The 17,034-nt window shown below is 41.8% G+C and overlaps 1 protein-coding gene across 1 annotated transcript in view; it reads left to right on the top strand.

The window, feature by feature from the left end:
• The first annotated feature begins 11,067 nt into the window (after nt 1–11,067).
• The window catches only part of LOC127570979 (synaptonemal complex protein 2-like), a 43,163-nt gene continuing 37,196 nt past the window's right edge, over nt 11,068–17,034 (top strand). Inside the window, exons 1-2 of the mRNA XM_052016949.1 lie at nt 11,068–11,125; nt 15,859–16,005. The gene's annotated coding sequence lies outside the window, so the exon portion shown is untranslated. The remainder of the gene's footprint in view (nt 11,126–15,858; nt 16,006–17,034) is intronic.

Consider the following 17,034-nt stretch of genomic DNA (forward strand, 5'->3'; position numbering starts at 1 on the left):
TTTAAGGCCTCAGCCATTTCTATGGCACCCAATATTAATTTCCCCTTCTCATCTTTCAAGGGGCCTACGTTCACTTTAGCCACCCTTTTCTGTTTTATATAATTATAAAAACTTTTACTACCTGTCTTTATATTTTGTGCTAGTTTACTTTCATAATCTATCTCCCCTTTCCTTATTGCTTGCTAAGTGGTTTCTTTAAAAAGTTTTCCCAATCTTCCAGTCCTCCCATTACCCTCAGTGACTTGTATGCATGAGCTTTTAGCTTGATACTTTATTTTATTTCCTTAGTTTTCCAAGACTGGCTCTCCCCACCCTGCTGTCCTTGCTTTTAACTGAAATAGACTCTAGTTGAGCACTGTGGAAAATCTTTTGGAAGTCTTCCACTGTTCCTCAACTGTCCCATCATAGAGCCTGTGTTTCTGGTCTACGCTAGCTGACTCCTCCCTCATCCTGTTGTAGTCTCCCTTGTTTAGGCTTAATACAGTGGTTTTAGATAGAACTATTGCACCCTCCATTTGTATGAAAAATTTAATCATACTATCACTCTTTCCAAGAGGAGCCCTAACTAAAAGATCATTAATTTTTACATGTCTCATTGCACAGGACCAGATCTAAAATAGCACTTTCCCTTGTAGGTTCACCAATGTGCTGCTCAAAGCAGCTATCTCAGATGCATTCTATGAAGTCCTCCTCAAGACTGCCTCGACCAACTTGATTTTCCCAATCTATATGGAAATTAAAGTCCCCTGTGACAACTGCTGTTCCATTCTTGCATGCATCAGATATTTTTTGGTTTATGGCTGTGCCACTGTAATGTTGTTATTTGGTGGCCTAAAGAAAACTCCCATGAGTCTTTTTCCACCCCCCCACTATTCCTAATCTCTACCCAGATGGACTTCTCATTCTGCTCCTTGGAGCTTGTATCATCTCTCACTATTGCCCTGATCTCATTCTTAATTAAGAGTGCTACTCCACCTCCCTTACCTTCCTGCCTATCCTTCCATATTACCTGATAGCCTTTGATATTTAGTTCCCAGTCATCTCCACCCTGCAACCATGTTTCTGTAATGGGCCACTAAATCATACGCCTTTGTTGTGATTTGTGCCACAAGTTCACTGACCTTGTTTCAGATACTATGGGCATTCAGATAACATGTCCTTACACTCATTGTCCTTTTAGAATCAATTTGCATTTTGACTCTTCTGTACTCTTACTTTTCTCTTTTCTAATTTTTGCTCTGGTCTCTGCTTTGCTTCTCTCTTTTCTGCATGGATTCCCATCCCCCTGCCATATTAGTTTAAACCCTCCCTACAGCACTAGCAAACAATCCCCCAAGGACATTGATCCCAGTCCTGCCAAAGTGTAGACCATCTTGTTTGTACTGGTCCCACCTTCCCCAGAACTGGGTCCAATGCCCCAGGAATCTAAAACCCTCCTTCCTGCACCACTGCTCAAGCCACACATTCCTCCTAACTGTGCTGCAATTCCTACTCTGACTAGTATGTGGCACAGATAGTAATCCTGAGATTATTACCTTTTTTAGGTCCTACTTTTTAATCTATCTCCTAGCTCCCTAAATTTGGCTTGTAGGACCTCATCCTGCTTTTTTTCCTATATCGTTGGTACCTACATGCACCACAACAACTGGCTGTTCACCCTCCTCTTCTAGAATGCCCTGCAGCTGCTCTGAGACACCCCTGATCCTTCCACCTGGGAGGTGACACATCAACTGGGAGTCCTGTTTGTGGCCACAAGCTTCTGTCTATTCCCCTTATCATGGAATCCCCTGCCACTACAGCTCTGCCACTCTTTATCCTGCCCTCCTGTGCAGCAGAGCCACTCACGATGGCTTCCCACTTGGCAGATGGTCTTTTCCCTACAAAAAATCTTGCTCAATCATTCACTGCAAGATCCCACCTAATGGCTCCAAGATTTGCTCTCCCCCATCCAGGACCTTAACCTATGAATCGTATCTGAATAACTGTTTTAAAACTAATAGAACTGTGGTCACTGAACACAAAATGCTTGTCAACAGACACTTCTGTCACTTGCCCTACCTCATTTTCCAGGAGGAGTTCCAATGTTGCACCCTCTCTCATAGTTCCCTCTATATATTGATCAAGGAAGCTTTCTTGAACATGTTTCAGCAATTCCACTTTGTCCAAGCCTTTTATGCTATGTTAGAATTGGGAAGGAGAGAAAAGGAGCTCATTAAGCTGCTGGGAGTGTGGTGGTAGGGAAAGAATGTCACCGATAGGGCAAAACCAGGGTTACAATGGGGAGAACCTGTAAAGAAGGTTATGTGGTGAATAAGTGAATGGAAGTACTTAGTGAGTGAGAACCTAGACAAAAGAATATGGGAGTTGTGAAATGCAGATTTTTGTAGGAAGAGAAACCCTTTTGTCATTTTGGCTAAAGTTCTGCCTCAAATCTAGGAGAAAACAATTTTATCTTTTGCTTTACTGATGATTGATTGTCCACACTTTGATCTGTGAACCATTGCTAAACTTGTACCTTTTTTTAAACCTTGAAGGACTGTAGAAAATTTCTCAACCAATTGAATGCCAGTCTTTTTAATAAAAGAAGGTAGGATGCTTTTTTATTTTGTACTAAAATTTACTTAAAATAAAACACCCTAAGGTTGCTATGATAAATGTGTAAAATTTAGTCTTCATGAACAGCAGAATGAACACCAAACCAACTTGAGTAGCATTGCTTCTGTGAGCAATCATTGCTTATAATAAAAAAATTCTATTGGAATGAGTTTAGACCACTTTAATATTGCCTTGAGCCATTTGTGGTGATGCAGGTACAACCCAGGTGACCTGTTCACCTATGTGTACTGTCTCTACTCTACTACCCACACCCCTCATGCAGAGCTCCTTGTATGTGGAACTTGGCATGGTTCCTGCAAGGTGTGCATAATCTGCTGCATTTCAAAACAGCCCATCATAGTCATAGAATTGGACAGCATGGAAATGAGCCATTTGGCCCAACTTCATGTCAACTACTGGGAACCCTTCTGCTTAATGATATTGCCCAGCATATCCATAGCCCTCTATGCCTAGGTGATTCAAGTGCCCATCTAGGCATTTAAATGCTGTCGATGACTGAGCTTCAACCACTGTTGGGCAGTGCATTGCAGATACTTGCCTGGGTGAAGTGGGTCTCCCTCAAATCCCTGTTAAATCTTTTATTCCCTAAATCCATGTCCTCTAGTTTTATCTACCTCTGATATGGGGTAAAGTTTCCTCCAGTCTGTACTCCCCATTTTGTATACCTCAATCATATCCCTTCTTAAATAGTTGTGCTCTAGGGGAAACAGACCTAGTCTTTCCTCTTAACTGAACTGCATCATCCTGGTGAATCTGCTCTGTACCCTCTCCAGTGCTATCACATTCGGCTCTCCTCCTACCCCAAGTTCATTTTATTTATTTGTGGTCTGTGTCTTGCAGGCAGTGCTCAAAATGTAAGCCATTGAATTACTTTTCTGCCATTGTACCAAGTTGCCTTTTGTTTAAAGACCTGTTGGTTGAAACCATTGCCATCTGCCATCTTCTGTACTCCCTTGTAATGAAAGACCCACTGCAATGTACATTTCTACAATGGGTTTCAAATTCAGGTGAAAGGTCATTGACCTAAAACATCAACTCTGATCCTCTCTCCACAATTACTGCCTGGCCTGTTGAGTGTTTGTGTTTTTGAATCTGGAAGGCCCATTAAGTGTGGTATTTTGTTTTTTGGTTCCTAATGTTTTGAGACTGCAGGTTTCAAGCCATTTCCTGAATAGCCATGGGAATGATGGTGTGGCTATGGATTTCCATACCCCACTTGATTCTGATGTGAATGGAAGCATTGGGAATTAAACCACTGGAGGGACTTGTGCCATGAGAGGGGACTAGATCAGGTGGTCACACACCAACTAGTAAACTTGATCGTGAATGCAACCAGCTGCTTTGTGTTTTGTTTGCCAATACTTCAAGGATCTAAATTTGATTCTTATTAATGGTTTCCCATGGGTTCTAATTGCAAAAGTATGCCTATCACCATCAAAAGATGCCTCTTGTGTAATTGGATTCAATTTGAAAAGGAGTTTCAGTGCTGTTGAGAGTTTTACTTTGTGCACAGCCATATCCTCAGGACTGCTTGGAATAATAATGATGTTTGGGTAATAGAAAGTTCAAAAACAATAAGTCGGCATCAGAGGTGAAATTCTTCATGACCCAGTGTCTGCTCTGTGTTGATGTGGTAAGATGAGAGCAAGATGTTTTCCATACATACACTTTGTGGCCCCCAATGTTATAAACAAGTTGGGAGAAATGGTCATTAACCTGTGAACTTTGGGTGTAGAGATTTAATTTGTTGAGTTGGAATATACTTGATTGTCTTAGAAACGAGTTATTAAGGATGAATTTGCAAGCTGGAGAGATGTTAACTGAACCAGACTCCTAACAAAACTATTGGCTGATGTGGTATTTTGACAAAAAGATTTTTGTTTTCATTTTTCTTTTGCCAATGAGTTCAATTAATTGGTGGCATCTTGGCAAAATATGATTCCTGAATGTGGGATTTAAAATGCAGATGTAAAATAATCTATTAACCTCTGGAAATTTGCCAGCATGCTGTGGTGGTGGGAAAGGAGCTAGAGGAATTAAGAGGCAAACTGGATGGATTATGTTTGTTTCCTCAAGTATATTCCTCCTTTTGCTGATCTTTTTCCATTCCACCCCCCCACCCCCCACCCCCCACACACACACACATGCGCACACACACATGGCTGTGTCAATTGGAAGAATAGGTTTTTGATGGTCAAAGTGTTGGGGATTTTGGGAGTTGTGGAGGTAAAATGGAGATTGGACCATGTCCTATTGAATGGCCAGCCATAGTCTCCATGTTAAAAGGCTTACTTTAATGCCATGTGCTTGCAGTTTAAATTAAATAATCACAAACTGTTAAATCTGACTTGTGTGAGAATACCAAGATTGGGAGGGGTAGTTTGCTAGGTTATGAGCTTGCTCATTTTAACCTTTCATTTGGTTTTGCAGAGTCTACACCTATCCATGTAACTCCGCGTTCCTTGATCTGAGTGAGGTAACAATGCTTTGCTAACTTTAAAGAATCTGGTGTGATTAGAATTAAACCAGATCTAACTATTAGAAAAGCCATTGTTATTTTGTGTCTCGGGTATGTATCTATACTTGTCCTTCAGACCTCCTTGAAGTTAACTGATGATTTGAAATGTATTTAGCAGTTGGGTTCCCATCTCATTTAAGATAATTACATTATTTTGGACATCCTGGAGGTTTGACCAGACATCTCAAAGTGTTTGTGTTCCCTATACAATTCTTGAGTGTTGCCAAGGAAGTTGATCAAGATTGTGCTAAAGTTGTTAATTCTTAGGAACTCCCTAGTGCAACTGTGTTCTAATGGCTATAGCTGACCAGGATCCTAGTGTTTAACTTGTATCCTTCTATCACTAGTGTCTTGTTACTGAGCTTGGCCCCATGGTCAATACAGCTCCATTCCCCACCTCCATGAATCTGTTCTGGGTTAAGACCTCCTGTAAGCTGTGTTATTAAACATGGTAGTCTTGGGAGTACCCAACAAGGGTCGTTGCTGGAATATCTTGGATTAATGTCCCTTGCTGGGGTCTGAAAGAAAGAATGAATTCATGTGATTTGAGGTGAAAATCCCATGGGCGTGTGAAGGTGGATCACAATGTGACAAAATGATCCTGAAATGACAGTTGTTCTGCTTCACTCTGAGTAAAGTCAGTTTTCACTTGCATTACTCTCTGGGAATGGAGATCAACACTCCGTGATTTGAAGTTCTAGGCTTCTATGATTTAGAATTCCAATGGCTTAAATGTCTTGTCTCCAGGCTGCTGATATTGAAGTGAACCTCTCATGTTTAATTCGTAGAAAATCTCTGTGCCTCCTTCACTGATTTGCAACTTATTTGGGTGGCTGCTACAGTTACACTAAGTACTCTTGTGACCTAATCAGTGCATTTCACAATTGCAGAATAGTTGCATGTACTTGTAGTCCTTGTGTCCTGACATTTAACTAGTTGTTAATTGTTCCATCAAATCCTTGAGTTTGTACGCATCACATGCAAATACCTGGGAGTCACGATTTGTTCCCTCATTTAGAGTTGTGGAGTAATACGACACAAAAATAGGCCCTTTGGCCCAACTCATCTGTTCTGACCAAGGTGCCCATCTAAACTAGTTCCATTTGCCTTTTTGTGAAAATGATCTAAATCCCAAACAATTTTCTGTTTGGCAGTGCACACAACTGGGATTGCAGTCTTTTGAGAACGCGTGGTGTTTTTCATAGATTATTTCAGTGTGGTGCCACTGCAGAATTTATAATGGGGAAGGAAAAATGGTAAAACAACTAAATGCTTTGGTTCTGTATTCACAGAATAACTCATGAATGCTCTGGAACCAAGACTGTAATGAAAAGGAAGAATTAAAGGAAATTAGTGTTTGTTCCAAAAAAAAAGTACTGGAAAAATTAGCGTGTGTGGGAAAGTTAATAAATTTCTAGGGCTTGAGAAAAGTAGACATAGAAATAATAGATGCACTGATCATCATCTTCCAGAACTCTGTAGATGATGAAACAACAGTTTTTCAGTTTGTAGGACCGTGAGTATAACCCCACAAAGAGGAGTTTGGTATGTGTATGAGAGGATAAGTTCTAGGGAAAGAATAGGGGATCATAGACCACTTGGCCTAACGACGTCAGGAGGGACAGTGCTAGACTTTACTATGGAAAATGTGATAATAGGACACTTAAATATCCATGAATAAACAACCATTGTTTTCTGACAGTAAGTATATCTAATGGCTGGGAGATGTGTAGATGAATTATCTATAAGTGCACTACCTTCTTTGTTGACTTTGCAGTTGAAAATGCCAGTTGATGATAAATTGGAGAACTTCTGGATTGATTTCAACCTAGGAAGTCGCAGTGTGACTTTTTTCATTAAAGATGATGCTCAGATGGTGAGGTGAGAATATAATGCCCCAATGTAAATGTTTTTGAGAAGTTAAATCTGGAGTGTTGGGTGGGTCAATGGTGTAACAGTTAGTGCTGCTGCCTCTAATCCATCATCATAGCCAGTGTGGAGTTGCACCTCCTCTCTGACTGTCAGTTTCTTCCTGGTGCTTTAGCTTCCTCCCTCCCACATTCCCAAAGAAATGCATGATTGACCACTGTAAATTATTCTCTAGTGTAGATCAGTGGCAAAAAAAAAATCAGGAGTTGATTGAGGTTCCTGTTCTTGATCCAGCCAATGCCCAGTCTCCTCCACTGGACCCCAATGGTGACTCCAGTGATGAAGGAAGATTGGATGCGTCTCAGTCCCCAGCCGCAACCCCCCCCCCCCACCCCCAAGGCCCTCTCACTTCTGCCGATGGCCAAACTTGTGATGAGTTGGACCAGGGATGGTGGGCTGTTAACCATAAAACCTGGTCTTTTAGTCAATTAGAGAAAATAAAACTCCTCATACACTTGGTTTATTCCAAATCCTATTTGTTTGTTTATCCTAAATTGGGCACTAAAAATGATCATTGGTTCCAAGCTGGCAGCCTTGGTGCTGCAGAGGCTCCTACATGTCCCAGGCCGAAGGTTGTTGTTCTTCCTTGTTGACTATTGGTCTCTGGAGTTGTTGCTCCTGATCTTCCTTGATGCCCTTTTTCTCCGCTATGCTCATAATTGATTGCATGTGTACATGGACCTAGTTGTTTCTTGACTCTTAGAGCAATGATATTACTGTATTGCTCTCATGCCAGATTCCTGCCAGATTAATCAAGTCATACGACTGTACAGCACAAACAGGTCCTTTGGCCCAATTCGTCCATGCCAACTGTGATGTTTATCTACACTAATCCCATTTGCCTCAATAGGCTGTCCCTGGCTTATGAACTCCCAATTTATGGACATCCCTGCATGTGAATAAGGTCCCATAATATTATTAAATTCAAAAGTCTGACATGCATACAAGTGTTCATTCCTACAAACAGCAGAACTAGTTTCCTCTTTCAGTAATTCTTTCTTATCAGTCTTGTGTGCTTTTGATGCTATACATTGCAATACTGTGGAGGTGTGGTCCCCATGGAGAGTAATTTTCTTTTGTTCCAGCATGGACATATTGACCCTTTGGACATCTGTAAAAATGGAATCCATCTGTTACCCAGAGATGGCCTGTATTCCACCTTTCCTATCCAAGTACCTTTTAAACACTGTAATTGTACCTGCCTCTAACTCCTACTCTGGCAGCTTGTTCCATACACTCCCCACCCTCTGTGTGTTGGGGAGGAGGGGGAAAGAACTATTCCTGCACAGACCCTTGCAGCTGGGCCTCTGTCCTCCCTGTTATCGCTTCCTTTTGTTCTGCTTGTTCAGCTTGCTGCATCATTAACACACCATCTTTACCAATACCGCCATCTTTACCAGCACCAACCAGTCTGTTGATCATGTCAGGCACTTCTGGTTGTAGGGTCATCATAGTCTGGCATGGCAGACGGCAGTTCCCTGTGGAACCACCAGCTGTCGCTCAGTTTGGCCTGATGCCTCTGGTTTGCTGTAGTTTAGCAGAAGGATAATTCTATGGGCCTTGCTTAAATATTTTATGAAGCAAAACTGTCAAATCTGTTTCCTAGCATTCTCCATTATCATTTAATATCTTTTGGGGTAAGTTCTATTGATAGCTGATAGTTTGGAATTGGACTGGTATGTATTCAGATGGTTGGCCGACTTATAAAGGACCAAAACCCAAGCAATTAATTGATGCAAACCTCAGAATATCAAATCATTACAGCACAGTAGGAAACATTTCATCCTGTCCAACCCATGCTGGGCTCTGTACAAGCAATTTAACGAATCCCTTTCTATGTAACCGTGCATTTTGTTTTCCTTTGAGGACTTATTTCTTTTGAAAGCTTCCATGTGCTGTCAGACCATGAATCAATATGCAATTTTGTACAAAATGGTTCATAGTTCAAAATTTTGATTTTTCTTTAGACAGACCTCTGGGAGACTGTCAGTTTATCATATGAAGGAGTCAAAAGTTTCACTGTGGAAGGTAATACAATATTTTGAAGTTTAAAAACTGTTAACGGTACATGCCACACATTTTTATCCGTGAGATGCTTTTGATGAATTAATTTTTACATGAGGTAAGGTTCCAATGGAATAGTGAGGATGTCCAAAACTTTTGGAGAGGTTCCATGAAGGAAAGGTGTATGGAGAAATTTTAAGCAGTCCAGAAAGCTGGAGGAACAAACAATCCTCTGGAGGAACTAAGGACCGAGCAGCATCTGTGGGGAGGGGAAGGAATTGTCGATATTTGGGTTGAGACTCCCTGTATCAGGACTGAGCATTGAGAGAGAAAATGGCCAGTATAGAGGGGGAGGGGTGAACGAGCCAGTAGGTGATTGGTGGATTGAGGAGGAGTGAAGGATGACAGGCAGATGGAACAAGGAGGGGTGGAGTTGGGAGGCAGGTGACTGATGGGTGGCAGCAGACAAAGAAGGGGGGAAGAAACATGCAGAAACCTGAACTGTCTGAGTGATGAGGTGGGGCTCGGATTTGCACCCACGCAAGACTGGCATTGGGAGGGGATTTCAAGGCTGATGCAGTTTATGGGGCTGGAAAAGACTGTAGGTAAAGAAGAGTGAGGGTACAGAATTAAGATCGGCCTTGTTAGATTTAAAGGGTGGTGCTGTATGTGTGCAAGACTAGGGTAAGAAATGGAAGTGGCATCAGAAGCCAATCTTTGTGTTGTTCCTAGATCATGTTATCATTTATATGTAACCATGGATGCCAATGTGGACACAAGCTTGCATAGATAGCAGTGGTGAGATTAATGTTAACTTGGTTTTGATTGTTTAGCAATTGGTGTTATAGAGGCAAAGGTTTCCTCCTAGTGCCAAAGACTTGCTAGTAGGGTAACTGGCTACGGTAAATTACTTATCCGAATGCATCACAGCTCGGTATGGCAACTGCTCTGCCCAAGACTGCAAGAAATTGTGGCGTTGTGTAGACAGCTCAGACCATCATGAAAACCAGCCTCCCCTCCATTGAGTTTGTCTACACTTCTCACTGCCTCGGAGAAAGCAGCCAACAAAATCAGACTCCTCCCACCCTGGACACTTTTTCTCCCCCTTTCCATCAGGTAAAAGCTTAAATGCGCACCACTGGGCTTCTATTCCCCTGTAATAAGACTCTTGGATGTACTACTTGTATGATAATGATGAACTCTTGATCTGTCTACCTTGTCATGGCCTTTGCACCTTATTGTCTACCTGCACTGCACTTTCTCATAGTAACTGTGACACTATATTCTGCATTCTATTATTGCTTTTCCCTTGATGTACCTGTTTTGAAATGATCTATATGGATGGCATACAAAAGTGTTTCACTGTATCTCAGTATGTTGTGACCATAATAAACCAATTACCAATCGCTTTATGTAGGTTAATGGCAAAAAGAATCAAAGGGGAGTTGATAGATATGAGAGAGCGAGTTGCAGGGCTACAGGGGAAATGAGAGGGGAATGGGACTGAAGGGATTGCTCCTCTAGGAGCCGGTATGGACCCAATGGGCTAAATGGCCTCCTGTGTTATATATGCAAGATATGACCCTAATGTGTAATTTTGGTTGTGATTTATTGCACAAGTTGGTTTCAATATATGAATATAGACTGTTTACGTTGGAGTAAAATGGCATGGACTTCAGTTTCCTAAAAATGCATTCTCTCCAAATTTGCAGAAGTTCATAGTGCCACAGTTCTCATTATAAACTTGAAAGGAGTGCTGTTGGTCAATAAGAAGGAAGGAAAGAAGGTGAAGATATATTTTGACTCTACATTTGATGTCCTGAACACCACCAAGCTAGTGTATGGCGAGGAGAAGATGCTGGCAAGTCTTCAAGATTTTTTGCTTGTTTCTTGATAAAACCATATTGGTGAGGTGGTGGGAGATGAGTTCGTCAGGTTATGAATTGACATACACATTCTTGAATGTCTCATACTATTCTGCAAACACTTGAATTACAGCAATTAGCCTTGCCTTCTGACGAATCTCAGCTGAACACCACGGACATTGCCACAAGAGAGGTATGGTCAACATTATTAAAAAGCAAAAGCTCTGGTGAGAAGGTGGGAAACTCATTTACTTCAGTGTTGAAATAGAGAGAAGAGATGGCAGGGTAGGTTTCTGTGGAAGGGCAAGATGCAAAGACCCTGTCAAATGTATGTGCCTTTCTGATATTTAGAGTCACTGGTTTTAATATTTAGAAACATTTCAATTTTGGAACTTGATGGCGCACAGACAAAATTGTGTTGCTGTCTTAGTTTCCTTCTGAGGCATGAAGGAACTCTGATCCATGGTTTCATAGGGGGCAGCACAATAGTGTAGCGGTTAGCATAATGCTATTATAGCACCAGCGACTGGGGTTCAATTCCCATCACTGTAAGGAGTTTTGTATGTTCTCCCCATGACTGCATGGGTTTCCTCCGGGCACACCAGTTTCCTCCCACATTCCAAAGACCTACAGTTTAGTAGGTCAACATGGGTGTAATTGGTGGCGTGGGCTGGAAGGGCCTGTTACTATGCTGTATAAATAAAGTTTTAACATCACCCTTGTGTTGATGTCTTGATCCTTTTCCTGAAAGATGTTGATTATTTCTTGTATTTGTTTGCCATAGTTGTCATCAGGTTGCCAATTTCTTTTAAACAACTTTTTTTAAGATGAGGATAATGAGTTACCCTACTCCTGTAACACATCCTGCTTTGCCCAGTTCCCATTCAACTTTTCTATTCCTTCTCAGCTGTGGGTTTTATCTGGTAATAGTAGTCTTTAACTTTGAACCATATCTTGTTATTCTTGCATTTAAATTTCTGTTCCAGACTGTTCTTATGTTGACTATTGCGCATCTAAAGATCACCCCTTTCAGGGCTCAATTAGCCATGTTTGTTTCCTGCAATTCATAGTCATACAGCACAGGTCCATGCTGACCATCAAGTAACTATTTATACTGATCCCCTTCAGCAGCACTTGTTCTGTAGCCTCTGCTCTAGCAATTCAGTGCTCACCCAGATACAACTTCAATATTGTGAGAGTAGTTTCCTCCAGCACACACTTTCAGTGTACTCCTGATTCCAGCCATCCTCTCATGTTGTGTATATCAGAAAGCACATCAGAAAATCTTCTGAAATTTCTTTATGCTCAGAAATGGACTCTTGTACAAATCTGTTGCTTCAAGAAAATTGTGCAACTTTGACATGGCTTTCTCGGAACGTACTCTACTGCTTTGGGACGTCCCAGATTGGTGTGGAAGGTTGCCACCCTCTTCACTAGAAGAGGAGTCCAACTAGTCTCCCTCTCCTGGTCTTTCCCTGTAATCATGGAGTTTTTATCCCTTCAAGTATTGAATTCACTTTGAAAGTTATTGCCAACTCGGGTTACAATACCCTTTCAAACGTTGCATTTCAGATCATTATAAATCAGGGCATTTGAAAAATAAAATATTGTTTTGCCTACTGTTTTTTGCTACTTAAATGTGTCTTCAAGAACAAATGGATTCTGCTTTTTAGTGATTTAGAATTCTTCAGTTAAATTTCCCCTTTAGCCACTCCTGTTATGAGGGGAATACCAGTTTCTTCATTCAAGGGATGTGAGCTTCACAGGCACTTAATTGCACTTGAGAAGGTGGTGCTGAGTTGCCTCCTTGAACTGCTACAGTCCGAGGTGTGGGTAAACCCTCGCTACTCTCTCATCCACTCATGTTCTCTGTTCCTTGATTTACTCCAATTGAAATTTTAAACAGCATTTTTGTACAGTCTCTATTCCAAAGTTTGAAGGTAGTGTAAGCCTAAATATATCAATGTCTCTTGCCATCCCCAGAAACTTCTGCATACAAACTTCCTGCTCCTTCTGTTCCTCCAGACTTAAATGTTTCCGATGCAGTTTATAAAACAAAATACAGGCCAAGTACATGGAGAGTGAAAAATAGTAATTTTTATTCTGGGGAATGAGATTTTGAATGGTTTATTTAATAACTACTTCTTCCCCCCCCCCCCCCCCCGCCCCCATCCTGGTGAAATGTGTTGCTTTTAGAATGCAGCATTCTATTAGCTTTTTGAAGCCTTGTATTAGTTATGTACAGTTGAGCACAGAGTCTACGTAGTTGGAGGATTGGAGTTGCAGTCAAGTGAGCTGTCTCCAGATCATCACTGGGTTGAGGTGGTGATGCTCCCACAATGGTTGCTGTAGAATTTTGAGATTTTTGGCTGCAATAAAGAAGGATCAGTGATGTATGATGAACAAAGTGTGGCAATAGGAGTGATTGCACTTCTGTAATCCTCCAAGGGGAGGTGGGCTTTACAGACACTGAATCAAATAGTGGGGTTGTCCATCAAGCAGGTTATCGTGCCCAGGATGGTGCTGCACGTTGAGTGTTGTGGTTGGAGATGTGATTGCACTGGAGAGAATGCAGAGAAAATTCACCAGGATGTTGCCTGGATGGAGGACTTCATTTATGGGGAGAGATTGGATAGGCTGGGCTTGCTTACCTTGGAATGGAGGAGGCCAACTGGTGACCTGATAGAAAGGGTAGATGGCCGATCTTTTTCTCACGGTAGCGGTGTCTAGAAGAAAAGGACGTAGGTTTAAGGTGAGAAGAAGGAATTTTAAAGTATCTGAGAAATAGTTTTCTTGCAGAGTGATTGATATCTGGAACGTGCTGCCTGAGGAGGTAGTGGAATCAGATACAATTACTAGGTTTGAAAGGCATTTAGACAGGCACTTGTGCAAGGCATAGAAGGATACAGCCCTAATGCAGGCAAACAGGATTGGTGTATGGGCAAAAAGGTTTCAGCACGGATTGTGGTGGGCAGAAGGGCCTGTTTCTGTGCCGTACAACTCTATGGCTCTATAATCCATCCAGCTGAGAGCACTGCATTCTGTCCACACTCCTGACTTGAACCTTTCATTCACTGGAGAGGCCAGTGGGCCACCTATCATTCTGCTCCAGGCAGAGGTTTTGAATTTGCTAGTATTTGCAGGGCACACAAGACCGTAAGATATAGGAGCAGAATTAGGCCAATCGCCCATTGAATGGTGGAGCAGACTCAATCATAGATGTTTTTTTTAACCCCATTCTCCTGTACTCTTGTTTACCAATCAAGAACCTTTCAATCTCTGCCTTAAACCCATCCAATGACTTGATCTCCACAACCCTCTGTGGCAGCGAATTCCACAAATTCACCACCCCTCTGGCTGAAAAAAAAAATTCCTCATCTCTGTTGTAAAGTGACGTCCCTTTATTCTGAGGGCTGTGCCCTCTGATCCCAGACTCTCCTACTACTGGAAACTCCTCCCTCTCCATGTCCACTCTATCTAGGCCTTTCAGTATCTGGTAGGCTTCAATGAAACTTTCCTCCTGTGACCACCCCCCCCCCCCCCCCCCCACCACCACCACCACCACCATCTTTCTGAACTCAATAGGCCCAGAGACATCAAACGGTCCTTTCATTCCTGGGATCATTCTTGTGAACCTCCTCTGGACCCCCTCCAGGGCCAGCACATCCATCCTTGGATATGGTGCCCAAATTTGCTCTCAATATTTCAAATAAGCCAGCACACTGCCAGCTTTGTGTTGTGGAATAAATGTATACATGTCCATCAAGGGCAAAAGCAAACCTCTACCATCATGCACGTTCAGTACCTCCACCACTGGTATAATTTGCACCACCTATAATATGTACTATAGTAGTCAAAGCCCTGCTGAAGAAGCCTTGGTCAATTGCTACACTGCAGCCACTGTCGACCAGTGAGGGGGAAAGTGAATGTTTATGATGGTGGAGGGGGCAGTAATCAGCAGGCTACTTTGCTCTTGATGGGGTCAAGCTTCCTGAGTATTGCTGGGATTCAGTTGTATAAGTGGAGTATTCCATCTCAATCCTGTAGACATTTTGAAATCCACTCACACCACTGCAGATCCAACCTTTTGTGTTCTTATAGCCACTGTCTAGAGTGGGATATTTTTTATATAGTTAATTTCAGGTTTGTGGACATTGAGGCTGTCATGTATGAGCTATTCTTGAATTCCACTGAATAAGTGGTATGTCTTAAGGGAGTTATCAGTGGTGAAATTGTGTGTCTGTTTGGGGGGTGGGGGGGAATGGAGAAAGACACTGGATGCCCATCTCTGAAGGACATTAATGAACATGGTGAGTTTTCACAACAGACCAGTTGTTTCAAGTTACTGGTGTGGGCTTTTGACTTCTATCCCTAATTCCAGATTTATTTTGTAAATATTAATTCCCTGGCTTGTAAAATCACCAACTAGTTTTAAAGACATCTTTCTTGCTGGTAGTTCTAGTATTTATGTAGGATGCCTTTTGAACAAAAATCAAGCTAACTCTAGAGTCTTTATTCTTCAAAGAGACGTTGCAAGATTTTTAACCTTGCAGACTTTTTGTTGGTTTACTTTGATTGCAACCTCTGCCGATCTGATTCTGGGGGGAGGGGGGTGGAAGATGTGCTGGGATTGAAATGGACAATTTCACAACAGCTTATATGGGGATGAAGTTCTTCCCTCTTTGTAGTTATTTTAGATATTTCAAATGTACCCTGAGGATAATGATGATAAATGGTTTTCCTATCATGGTACGTTATAAATGATCTTGGACCTGTGGAAAAATACTGTCAAATCTTTAAGGGTATATGTCACATTAGTAAATACATGGTTTTTGGCTTTCATCAGGGCAATTCTGATTTTTTTTTGATGTGTATCTCAAGGTATTGCTTAATTTTTGTGTTCATTATACTTTTTTGTTTAAATAGAGGAATCTTGGTGAGTGTTCAACCAATGAAGGGTCTGAATTGGCGCTTGCTGTCAGTGATGGAGAGCTTGATAGAAAGGTTAGCCTAGTACAACATGAAGAACAACGATGCCACAGTGATACAGAGAGAGACCACAAATCATTAAAGGTGTTGTTGCTAAGTTTTGGGCAACTTGTTTTCAACAAGGCTTTTCTATAAAGTTTTGTGTGTTTTAATGAACATAGCAATAAATTAACTCTCACTGCATCTCATTATCCTGTAGACCATTTTTTAGCTTCTCATTTCATTTTTTCCTATTTGCATAAAATATTAAACACTGATCTAAAAATCTGAAGCTAATTGAATATTTGAGTAAGGTTGCTACACAGCTTCATTCCATTTAACACCTTAATACATGTTTATTTTGTATTGAAACAATTTTAACTTGAACTCCTTGGCTTTAAAGCTTTTTGGATTACCTTGTGGTGTAAACTGTCCTGAGAGCTTGCAGAGTGTCAAGGCACATGCTTGCATCTATTTTGGCCCAAGAGATCTGTCTCTTGATGAACCATGAATAGCTTGTTCAAAGCTATGGTTGCAGAGTGATTCTGCTGTTCAGTAGGGCCAGCTGTAGAAAGTAGCATACTAAGTCCAGTGAGCTCACGGGGGAATAGAGCTGAACATTGGTCCATGTAACAGTAAGCTGGGGGTAGATTCTCTTCAACAGGACAATTTCTGCCGCCCGCCCCCCCCCCCCCCACTGTTTAATTTCTTAGCTCCCTCAAACAGCTGTGTTAAGACTATGGTCAGGGCATCATTGGTGTGGTTGGGTTAGGTACTCTGGTTCTGACACTTGTGTTCCTGACTCTAAGCAGCTGTGCCTGGGTGGCTGCAATCTCAAGTGGGCAGAAAGCCACCTGACTGTGAAAGGCAGATCCTAAAGACCTTTGAACTCCCCATTTGAATTGAATGAATTTATGGGATGGTGCTGTACCATCCCTGCTGTATTGGAGTAGTTTACATTTGTATGGAGCTGGGATGGGCACGTGTAGGGTGCTCCAACCTGGCCTTGTCCCCTTTTCCATAGAGCTCCTCATTTCTTCCCCCCACCCCCCCCCCAAACCTCTCTGCAAGCAGTTGCATGCTCTGTTTAAAAAAAAAAACACTGCCAAGAAGTGTGTGTGTCGATCTCTCTAC

The sequence above is a fragment of the Pristis pectinata genome, chromosome 5 (assembly GCF_009764475.1).
Source record: "Pristis pectinata isolate sPriPec2 chromosome 5, sPriPec2.1.pri, whole genome shotgun sequence".
NCBI lineage: Eukaryota > Metazoa > Chordata > Chondrichthyes > Rhinopristiformes > Pristidae > Pristis > Pristis pectinata.